Source organism: Amblyomma mixtum, chromosome 2 (genome assembly GCF_055824585.1).
Source record: "Amblyomma mixtum isolate Tamu chromosome 2, ASM5582458v1, whole genome shotgun sequence".
NCBI lineage: Eukaryota > Metazoa > Arthropoda > Arachnida > Ixodida > Ixodidae > Amblyomma > Amblyomma mixtum.
In genome coordinates, this window is record NC_143013.1 from 245,620,859 (window position 1) to 245,632,500 (window position 11,642).

Below are 11,642 nucleotides of genomic sequence, written 5' to 3' on the forward strand. Positions count from 1 at the left end.
TGCCGTGCCTGGAGCCATTGAGAATTCCCCATATCGCAGGTCGGCGACCCGTTGTCCCGAATCCAGGCCGCGCGGTGAAAGAGCCCGACAAGGTGCGCGCCTTCCTCGCTTTCCCTAGCTGTTGGGAGAGTTCCCGCACACACGTGGAGAAGAGGGAAAAGACCGAAGCACGGAGTCCAGGGTGTTGGTTGCTAGGCAACGAAAACCACGCCGTGTGGCCGGCGCCTTCCGCGCGCCGATTGGTCCGCCTCGAGGGAGAGGCAAAAGAGGAGGAGGAAAAGGATCGGCAGCCACGTGATCAAAACGGAACCACGCGCTCAGAGTTTGATCCGTATTGGGGATCCCAGAATGCGCGGCTCCTTCAGCCGCGCCGCCAGCAACAGCCGCTGTTGTGGGCCTCGCCCAGACGGCGACTCTCTCGTGGCAGCAGGTTGCCGTGGGATCCGTCTTCGGCTGACGGCCTGCTCACACCCGAGGTCCACCTACGCTTCGAACAGCTGTGCTCTGTGCTGATCGCGTTGCCGGCGCTACCGTTACTCCTTTTTTTTTCTTTCTCTGAGTGCACCGTAGTTGCGGGTTGTGGCTTTCCATGCCGGGACACCGGCGCGCCCACCGCCGCCGCCGTAGCGGCGTGGGCTCGCTCCGAATGACGGTGCCGGCGTGCGTGAGAGCGCGTACTGTTTGTTTTGGCCACTACACGCTGCTGCCCCTTCTATTGCTGCCCGGCGCTGCTGGCAACCTGGGCGGCGCTGCTGGGTGCGTGAGCTGCGATGACTGTGAAGATTGAGACGCCGCAGGACCCCAACACGGGGATGGCAACGTCAGCAGAGAGCACGGGTGAGCTGTCCCTTCGGGTTTGGTTCTTTTCGCAAGCCTCTTCACGAAGTGGAGAACTGGCTGCCAGGAACGACAGCCTCCGTTGCTTTGGAGGTTTTGAAACTGATTTAAAAACGTTGTCCACACAAATTGGTACAGGTTTAATCAAGCTTTCAACTTCGCCGCTACAGAAGGACTTCTTCATGAAATGCGGAAATTTTTAGACCGCATGTTTTAACGGTATGCTTGTACTTGGGTCATCCAAGGAACAGAAAGAACAGTGGAGTTAATTAGTAAATAAGTTACGAAGTTATCAGATACCATTAGCGCTGCTTATGTTTCTTTGTTGGAGCTTGTCTCAGGTAGCTGAAATATCTCCCCTGCTCGCCAATATCCTGAGTGGAATAGAGAGAAAATATGCCATAATCTCACAATCAATGTGTATTAACTGCAGGTATATTCAACGTGAGCTCGTACTAGCACGTGCGATAGTCTGAAAATAGACGTGAACCGACAAAAGGCCGCGTGTTTCTTCTCGGGCTTGTCTCTTGTCAAAACAATTGAGGACTTTTCAGGGGGGTCACACGGGTGTCCTAAGCTCATAATTTCCCGTCTAAATCAATGACCTGCTAATGCACAACACCAAGTGTAGTAAAAAAAACAAAAAACCCTGAGCTGCCTTTTCCTAGCTGAGTGCTTAAAATCAAGCTCTCAGTGTACACCGGCTATCACCGATCTTTTTTGTGCGAAAGTGCTTCTAGCCGCCGCGGTGGCTCAGTGGTTATGACGCTCGGCTGCTGGCCAGGAAGACGCGGGTTCGATCGCGACCGCTGCGATGAAATTTCGATGGAGGCGAAATTCTAGAGGCCCGTGTACTGTGCGATGTCAGTGTACGTTAAAGAACCGCAGTTGGTCGAAATTTCCGGAGCCCTTCACTACGGCGTCCCTCATAGCCTGAGCCACTTGGGGACTTTAAACCCCTAGAAACTATAGATTTAAACTTCTAGCCACACTCCTCGGGTTTAAGCGGTGTGTGTGAAGCCTCTGAGTAGCAAGTGCAACGGACTCATTGGGTCACTGGACAACTCAATCGGCCTGTCAGTAGGCGGTGTCGTCCACGTACAAATTGGGGCAGTTGTGCGCCTTACTTAAAAGCAACGGAAAGTATAGACTCCGTTTATTTTGAGGATAGTAAAGGCGAATAACTGACTCAATGGGTCAGTGTACACGTCAGTCTCGCTTTGAGGTACATGGCGGTGGCGTCCACCAACAAAAAGCATGCCTTCGCATGGTATTTTGTACCTGGGTATGCGAAACTGCCAGCAAATTTTTCTATATTTTTCGGCATGGAAAAATAAACTCTTAATGTGTACCCATATTACTGGTATCTTCTAGAAGGCTTAGATTCATTTTCATAACGCCCCCTGTCCTCCATTTTTTTTTTTGCACACTTTAGAAAATGTGCATCTCTGGCAACATGCATTGTGCTTTAGAACCCTCATCATAAAAACAGTACGGAGAGGTGGCCTATTCCACCGAGAACAGCACACATTATTGGCCTTCTTCAACTGAATGCATATCCTATGATGCCATTGCATTCAGTTCTGACATAATCACCCTTTCCCACTGCACGGCCGAAACAAACATCTAAAATGGTGCCAAAGGGAACAGTTTTTGAGAATGATATTTGCAGTGCCTCCTGCATTTCTTTTGGACCAAGTATATCGAGGTTTTGAAAGCAGATGGGCGTAGGGAGACTACGCATTTTCTGCAAAGAATTACTCACGGCTGTACGGTATCAGTCATCTTCTGTAAGCGAAGCAGATATTTATTTTCTTACTTTAAAGCTGGATACTGTTGCAGGCAAGAAGCTGTCATCTCTATTCATGAGTTTCGTGGGCAATTTCATGTAGTCAACTATAGTCATAACGAAACGGTTTCTAACGAAATATTGGATGTAACGAAATAATTACGATTCCCCTTCCAAACTCGGTCAACACGGTCTATAACGAAACTGCGGATTTAACTAAGTAATCACCGGGTCACCTTCACTTTGTTGTAACGAGATTCAACTATATTTTTGTACCGCTTTTCACAGCATATCCCTCAACCTTCATTAAATGAAATGGTTCAGCCTCAATAGAACAAAATGCCAGTACACAGGTGCAGCAGGGGGCGGCTTAAAGTTAGGAGGGTGAGTGAGATAAAGAAGTTTGCATATCCTTGCACGGTTTAATGGTAGACATTGCCTTTGGTGTAGGCATTTGCCAGCAGCATCACGGGAACACTGGCCACCCAGTCGGTGCTTACGGGGGTTGGAGTTGGCGACCAGAGTGCCTCTGTGTTGGCTGCAACGACCACCTGGATTCTCAGAGGTGAGGGCAGAGCTGTTCAGTAGCTGTAGCTCTGCTGTCAGTTTGCACTCAGTACGGTTAGAAATGGAGGTTTCCTATAACTTTGAGGTGAAGTGGCAGTAACTTCACCTGACACTGCAAAACTCAGGCATGCAGTCATTTATGTGACTCTGAGACTCTCGGTGTAGAAATGCTGGCTCTGAGTGCTTTGTGTGTGTGTTTTTTAATAACATCTCTGTATCTGTGAAAGATGCCTGTGTGCAGAAATTTATTCCATATGGTACAAATTGGAGCAAAGTCCTTCATTGTGCCTTCTGTTATAGCTAGTGCAATTAATTCCAGTAATCTTGCCTGAATGTATGATTAGTTCTCCTGCATGCAAGTGTTCATTTATTTATTTATTTATTTCAGGTTTCTTCATAGCCCTTGACAGGGCATTAGAGAAAGGAGTGAGCGGTTACCAATTCGTACAGAATGATATACACAACGGGCTATTTAAAACAATAGCTAACGTGTGTATTTAGAAGCATTATTACACAAGATTTCGAAGTGAAGAGAATACAAACTATACAAGATTGCAAAATGTATGAAGAATGAAAAACTTTAGTTTTGAGAAACAAAGCTATACAAGGTAGTGTTAAGGGATAAGGTTATTTAGAAATACTCATAACACAAGCCATAATACAAAGCAATGACAATACAGTTAGCAAGAGCAAGCAGCACGAATAATGCAAATACATGTTTGAAATTGGCGAAATTACTATATAAAATAAATGAAACGACCATTAATGCTTACACAGTTACGAATAAACTGCTGTGTTCCGAGATGGTATTTCTCCTAGCTCAAGTGGCTGCACATATGTTAATGGCAAATATTTTGACTACACGTGCTGTTCAGGATTATAGATTTTGTGATATAACTTGACAGCAACGCTGCTTTATGAACGCTGGAAATAGACTTCAACAGTGCTGTCTAATCATTCCAAATATGCAAGCAGTGAACTTCTGAGCTTTCAGTTTTTTAAGTTTTTCTGTCGGCATGTGTGTGTACTATGGACATTGCTTATGCTATGGCTTTGCCCTATATGGAGTTTGAGAAAGTTGAATCATGCCATTTTTGTGTCCTCCCAACGTAGCTTGGATTGAAGAACTCTGATAATAAGTTCTGCCATCTTGTGTTCGTGTTCAGAGAGCTTGGGCAATTCATGGCCATGTCTGTCTGCCTTTATTTTTAGATGGCATGGGCATGACAGGGCGCATCCTGTTTGCCTGGTTTCAGGGGTAAGTTAGTGTGAATTAAATTGGGCATTTAATGGGTATACCTCACGAGCTTCCTTCTAATTGTGCTGTGCACATTTTTGCTACAGATCAAATCTTGATTACGACTCCAAAAAGTGGAGGTGAGTTTCTTAGCCCATCTGTGCATGGGGGTCTGATAAGAATTTTCTGGTAGTGTTGACAAAAAGTTTTGTGCGTTCTTTTTGAAGCTTGATAAAAACATTAAAAAAGTTATGTTTGAAAGCTCTGTGAACTCATTCCACTGCTGAAAGCTGTTTTCGAGGTCTAATTACTATTTTTCCTCTTTCACGTGACTTGTGCAGGGTGCTTTAGAAACTCGAGCTTTATAATTCCTTGTTGTTCTTGTTGTCCGTAGGCTTTTTGCTGACATACTGAATGATGCAGCCATTTTCCTGGAGCTTATATGTCAGTATTTTTAAGGATATGTCACCCCAATCCTCTGCATATCCAGCGTTGCAAAGGTACGTCCAAACTAACAGAGTCTGATAGCGTCTGTTTACAAAAATGCTCATATATGATGCTTAATTTAAGAGCACAGAGACAGAGCAAGAGCACACAAATCAAATGCTTGTTTTGTGCGCTGTGTGTCTTGTCCTGTCTCTCGGTGTTATTATTTTATTATTCATTGCCAACTTGCCCAAATTGTACCCTCAATTAAAGCATAATATGTCCTGGTTGTGTGAGGAAATGGCTCACGTGTTCGCATCAGTTTCCTAAGATGCCATATGTGTAGTGTGGCTGTTAAAAAGGGGTTCATTAAACAACGCTCCACAATTGGTTAATAAAATGACCATGGTGTTCCCCTTAAATAACTCTTCTCTCACCATTGCTGTTCCCGTTGTCACCTGCTGTTTGTGATGCTTAAACCAAACCAGATAGTATGTTAGCCATGTGGCGATAGAAATTGGAATGATGTGATATCAGGCTAAAAAGAGAGTGCAGGGATTCGAAGAGATGTAGGAAATGGCAAACAGTATTTGATGGTATAAAATTATCGACTGTCTAGCCGCTTACAGTCATGGCCATTATGGTGTGGAGCTCATATCAGAGATGAAACTCCTACCTTGCCTGACCAGAAAAATTAGGTGCCACTTAACACATGTGGTAGCAAATGCTGCTGGTGTGCTGACATATTAACCGAAGAAACTTCCTTATTTCCTTTATGCAACGAGTGAGAGTGCCTAGTTACACTGCTGAAGCATGCTCCATATTATTTTGGCCAGGGCTGTACATAATATGGCCCTATTTTGGCCAGTACTTGCTCTAACAGTTGGATGCGTTTCCATAGTTACCGTGCTCAAGCATTTCAGGGCCCCTTTCAGCTTTGCCACAAGCAGTGTAAGGGTGGGAATTTTCAAATAGATTGCGCATTTTCTTGCATGCTCAGTCCATCGTAGGTGTCGCTGGGGGAGCAACACGGGCTGCGCTGACTCAGCACCAGGCTCGCAGTAACAACATGGCCGATGTGAGTGCTAAGGATGGTAGCCAGGAGACCCTGGTCAACTTGGCTGCATTCCTCTTCAGCTTATTGCTGCTCCGGCTTGTGGCTGGCAACTTATGGTGGGTACCACTTTTGGGCAAGAGCATACTCGACTATTTTTGTGACATCTGTTGCCTTACAGCATAAAAGAGATCCTGATCCTGTGTCCACTATGATAAAACCTTGACTTCGCGTGCAACTTGCGTGCTCAGATGGTTATGACACAGGAATAATCACTATTAAAACAAACAACCTTGTCTGACCAGCTATATTCCTTGTCGTCTGTGACAAAGAATGTTACCTAAACACATGGACACATGGAAACAATGGAGCAGCTTCTAGTATTGCAGGGACTGTGAAGATGTGACAAGGAGGTTGACAGTCTTAACCATGTTTTCACGGAGGTACCGTGCGTACAGGTGCCACAATTCGCACGGCTTCTGCATTCATGCCCTTACTGGCCTACACATTTATTGTACAGACTGTATAGACAGAACAGAGTAATCATTGCGCTACGGATATGTTTCATGCCAGTGTTTTTCTTCAGTCTTAAGCTGTGGGTTCTTTTGCTGTCATGCCAGTGCCCATTTGTGGTCTGGCGTACATTCTGATCTTGCTCCCTTAAGGTTACTTTTGTAAGTAGGTACTTTTTAGTGTACACGCTCAGGTTGAATATTTTGGAGTGGGAAGCTTGTGTGTTATGCTCTCTTTGCAGTGCACTGTGGTGCTGTGAGATTCTTTGCTTTGCAGTAAAATTTGCCAACAGAAATAAAGAAAAGTGAGCTTGCTGAGCTGAGCTGTCATAGCGGTGGTTGTTCTGTGGCATTAGTTCTAAACTAGTCCCTCCAATCGCAGAGATGTTAGTGCATGAATTTGCTCAGGACGAACTGGAGGGCTAGTTGGTTACGCATCTCAAAAATTTTAACGAGCGCACGAGAATGAAACGAGGACTGAAAGAAGACACACACCACAAAGCGCCGTTTGCAACCGATTTATTTTGCATGTGAAGAGCCCAAAGTTATGCAATGCATCACTGGCACTCGTGGAAAAAGAACAACATAAAACAAACACCATGGTGATACGTCTGGCTACTCCTTGATAGCGGTGAAGGCCATCGAGCCGAAACCAGGCCACGTCATAAACAAGAAAACCCAAACATTATCGAGACAGAGTAAAACACGTGGAAGGGCAACATTTAGCAACAGCCGTTACTGGGGCATTAATTTTAAGAAATGGCGCTCCTTTGCACTTAACTGCACAGAAGCAAAGCTGACACAATTGTCCTGAAGTTTATAGATTTCACATGCTTCCATCATCTCCCTTGTGATTTTTTCCGCACACCTGCGCAGAACTGTGGTCTGCTCGAAGTTAGGCCCGTATTTCTTGCACAGATCGTAATCACGGCAGTGTATACCCAGGTGTCGGGAGGCATTCTTGACATTGTTGTTGTGCTCTCTGAGCCTCTCATTCAGGCACCTCCCAGTGTGGCCGATGTAGGCTCGACCGCAGGGCAAGGGAATGGAGTACACCACGTTTTCTGTGCACGCAACGAACTGCCGCTGGTGTCTAGTGGTGCAGCTCCTATCCTGACGGCGCTTTGTGGTGTGTGTCTTCTTTCAGTCCTCGTTTCATTCTCATGCGCTCGTTAAAATTTTTGAGCTGTTAGTGCATGTTTACACTGTACTTAAGGTGCTATTTATATTATTCACTGTTAGAAACTTTCGTGACTCAGTATTTTTTTCTGAGCAGCTTTTAAGCCTTGGACATTAGCTGCTCTGCTTTGCTTTATGCCTGCCACATGAAGGGCACGATTTCCAAGTCTTGAGTAATGATCAAAATTTGTCTTGGAATTGCCTTTTTAACTTTTGATTTTTATTTTCCATGTTCCAAATGAACTGCGAGTGGTTGCTCTCATGTGTACTGGTGGATCCTGGGATATCTGCTGTCTTTATGTGCTTACTGTGTGACTGCTATATATAGTTATCAGCTTTTCACTTCACTAGAATGTTCTATTTTGCTCTCTTGTGTTAGCAATGTCCTTGAAGAATTTGTTGTTTGGACATGTGTACAGTGACAATGTACAGCACTCAATATGTGCTTTTGTTATTATTTGGGCTCAGTCTGTGTGAGTGAGGCGTTTAGTAGAGTTATGCAGTGCAATTAGCTTCTCCATGCTGTTGAAAACTAAGTGTCGAGCTGATAACTATACATAGCAGTCACAAAGTAAGCACTTAAAGACGACAAAACTGAAGCGGTAGGTTTTGTTTTCATTTGTTAAAGCTGGCCTCTACACAGCTTCCTGTACCTCACAAAAAAAAATAGTTAAGCAACATGCGTATAGGCTTGAGTACAAAGCTTCTGTAAGGGATCGGTAGTGCGTGCAGGGTCATTAGTAACGCTAATTCTTTCTCAGCACCCCGCCGCTGCCGTCTTCAATGGACGCCACCGGCGTGAGGGGGGTGGCCGGGGTGCTCAAAGCGAAGCGTCTCCTTTCTCGGAACCCCGCCCCGCGTGTACTTTTGTGTGAAGGAAAGGATGTTTTACCTCGCATGTGTGGGCATGACTGGGTGTTTGCACTCGCTTTTCTTTTGTTCTTTTGCGAGGAAGAGGGTGTTTTGCCTCACACATGCTGGCGGGTCTGTGGGTGTGTGTTGTTTTTGCTTGTGTTTTGTGGTGGAGAGGGTGGTTTGCCCTGCGGAAGCTGGGGGGCTGGCCATGCTCTCAATGAGCCAATCATGTTGGGAGTGTGGCATGATTGGGTGCTACTAAAGGTGGGCCGGGCCTCTAGGTCTTTAAAACCGGGCCCCGGAGGCGGAATAGAGGTTCTGCGCTAAGGTGAGATGCTATGCATCTTCGGCCACGCCGAGTAGGGGCCTCCCCTAGTGTTAGCCAGTTCCGCCTTTTTGTTGTTTTGTATCTTTTTGCCCTTTAATTTGTCTCCAGTGCCTAAATTTGTATGTGATTGTAAATATCTGTACATAAACCTCAGTTATCCCCTTTATCCCTGCATCTCAACTCATCTTGAGACCGTCCCTGACGGGGCACCCCTGGTGCGAAGAAAAGCTTCAGTCTTCTAGTTAAACAAACCATCTCTGGCGGTGCACCTGTGGTGCGAGGAAGGAAGATAGAGAACCTGAACTTTACTGCTTCCTTGGGGATTAACAATCGCATTTGCAAGGCTGGTTGAGGTTGTTTTCCTTGAACAGTTTGTACGGGCCATAATCATTCTTGCTTTTAGAAACATCATCACTTATGTTGTACAGTACTATTCATAGCTGCTTTGACTCTCATTACCCTTGTTGTGGCTACCATCTTCAGCAAGCATTTAGACATGTTTTCTGTGGTCAAATGACCTAAGAGCACGCAACTGCTTTGTGGCACTTGACTTTTCTTTCCTATGTCCACTGCATTGCCCAGGAGATCATATCTCACTGTTCTTGTGTGAGCGTATTTCCACAAGTAACATGGTTCATATGTTGATGAGCAGTAGCATTACTGATGTGATGCTATAGAATGTTACATTTAACCCTTTGAGGGTCGAATTATTTTGAAGAAAGCTTTCCCAGGTGGTCAAATTACTTTATTGCGGATCTTGAATCTACAAAATGTATATAATCGAGAATAAATAGTAAAAAAAAATTAGGAACAGTACTTTGGTCACAGCATCACTCACAACTGGAAAATGTTCAATAGAATAGAATAGCGACGGTGATAAGCAAGCTAAGAGCAGCACCAATAAAGATAGAAATCAACTTTCGCCGCCTCTGCAAAACAGTGCCCACAAAGAGAAAGCACGTTTCGCGCGACTCCGTTGCGATCCCGCGGCGGAATCGAAACCGCGTAGGCGCGTTGCCACAGAGGGCGAGAATACCTCGCGAGCAACGGTGATAAGCAAGCTAAGAGCAGCGCCAATAAAGATAGAAATCAACTTCGGCAGCCCCTGCAAGATAGTGCTGACAAAAAGAAAACTCAAATTTCGCGCGACTCCGTTGCGATCACGCGGCGAAACCAAAACTACAAAAGGGGTGTTGCCGCAGTCTGTGCCGCTGCGCTAAAGCTAGACATAAGTTCTGCTTATCTCCGTAAGAAGGCAGCACAAAATTCAAACACTTCTTGTAAGTCCTAAGAGGTGGCAGCACCCCCCAGTGAGCACGCATTGTTCTTTTGGCGCAAAATTTCAAACGGAAGATCGAAACCGTACCCGTACGGCAAAGACCTTGCGGGACAGAAGACCGCCGCCGTACATATACGGCAAAAACCTTCAAAGGGTTAAGAATGCTGCGCAATGCAGTGAGTGCACTGTGTATGGCTTTTCCTTTCTTTACCTGCTTGCACATAGCTTGCACGTTACAAGTACAATCTGTTTACAATAGTTACCGATGATACCATACTTCATTTTGACCTTTCCTATTTCACTTGGTTCTGTTCTACAGGCTTGTCTACACCATCTTCATCTTTTTTACCCTGCTGCACATCTTCGCAAACTACCGTGCTGTGTCATGCGTCGTCATGGAAACCTTCAACCGATCTCGCTACTCAGTTGTGGTCAGGCACTTTCCGCAAAAGGGCGGAGGCATTGCACCCGTAGGGTGGGTCAACGCTCGTGAGTCAGTGTGGATTCAGTGTGGCAGGCCGTTTGTCAGCATCAACCTCGGAGTGCCACTGTCCACAATCGCACCAACATCGCAGGAGTTGCTATGCCGGATGGAGAACGCTCCTGGTGGAAAGAAAACCACGCCTGCATACCTGCTCGCAGTCGTGCGTGACTCGTCGCGGCATTACGACATCAATATTGTGCTTTCAAGCGAGAGCACAGCCAAGGACCAATTGGAGGCCATGTTCCACGCATTTCTGCTCGAGGCCATTCTACTAAAACTGAAAGTCGACGCCGACCACCCTTGGGCTACAGACATTTCAAACGTGGAAAACGCTGCAGAGGATCTTTCTAGCGATGACCATCGACTGGTCCATTCTTCTAGGGCTATGGTGAAAAAGTGCTTTCCTCTTCTCTGGGAAGCTCTGGAGGAGTCGGAGTGGAAAACTGATCATGTTCTCTTCGGGGCCACGGAATGGAGAGTCACTTGGTTGGACCACGAAGGTGAAACTGTTTCGGCGGGTGACACTTCATGTTCCAAGGACCAGTAAGCAACTGGATTTTGTGCTGTTTTTGTCCACTGGTGATGGAACATACACCTTGCATTTTTTTTACCGTGAATAACAAGATGCTAAGGGTGGCATCTAGACCATCTCCTTTTATATTCTGACTGCCATTATAAATGGCAAGCTCCATTTTACACAAAATCTGCACTATTATTTGTAGTAAAAAACCTGCTAGCCTTTTCTCTCTTCACTGGGTACAGGCAAAGATTAATGACAGCTGCTGTACCCCCCCCTGTCCTCATTATCAGTAAGTGTTCTCATTCTCGGGCCTCCCTTAATTGCAGTAACACGAATAGTGCTGTTCAAAGAGTGCTGGTCCCTTACGGTGCAGGTTCAACCAGGCAACACTGCCTTTGCCCAGCAGTAGACCGTTGGTGGTTACGACATGCTATGAAACGACAATGCTGTTACTGTGAAGGAAACCCGTCAAAAGGCTATTGCTTTAATTTCTGCCGAGATTCTTGCACAGCTCTTGTTCTGGCTTTAAATGATGTGCAGCCAAAACGGATTTAAAATTTTTTTTATTCGAGATG

General features: G+C 45.7%; 1 pseudogene across 1 annotated transcript; it reads left to right on the plus strand.

Annotated features, from left to right (window-relative positions):
• The first annotated feature begins 770 nt into the window (after positions 1-770).
• LOC149363315 (RUS family member 1-like) lies at positions 771-11,642 on the plus strand (annotated as a pseudogene). The gene is made up of 7 exons (XR_016288217.1): positions 771-854; positions 3,077-3,191; positions 4,406-4,451; positions 4,538-4,570; positions 4,825-4,930; positions 5,857-6,029; positions 10,383-11,642. The product of XR_016288217.1 is annotated as an RUS family member 1-like (transcript).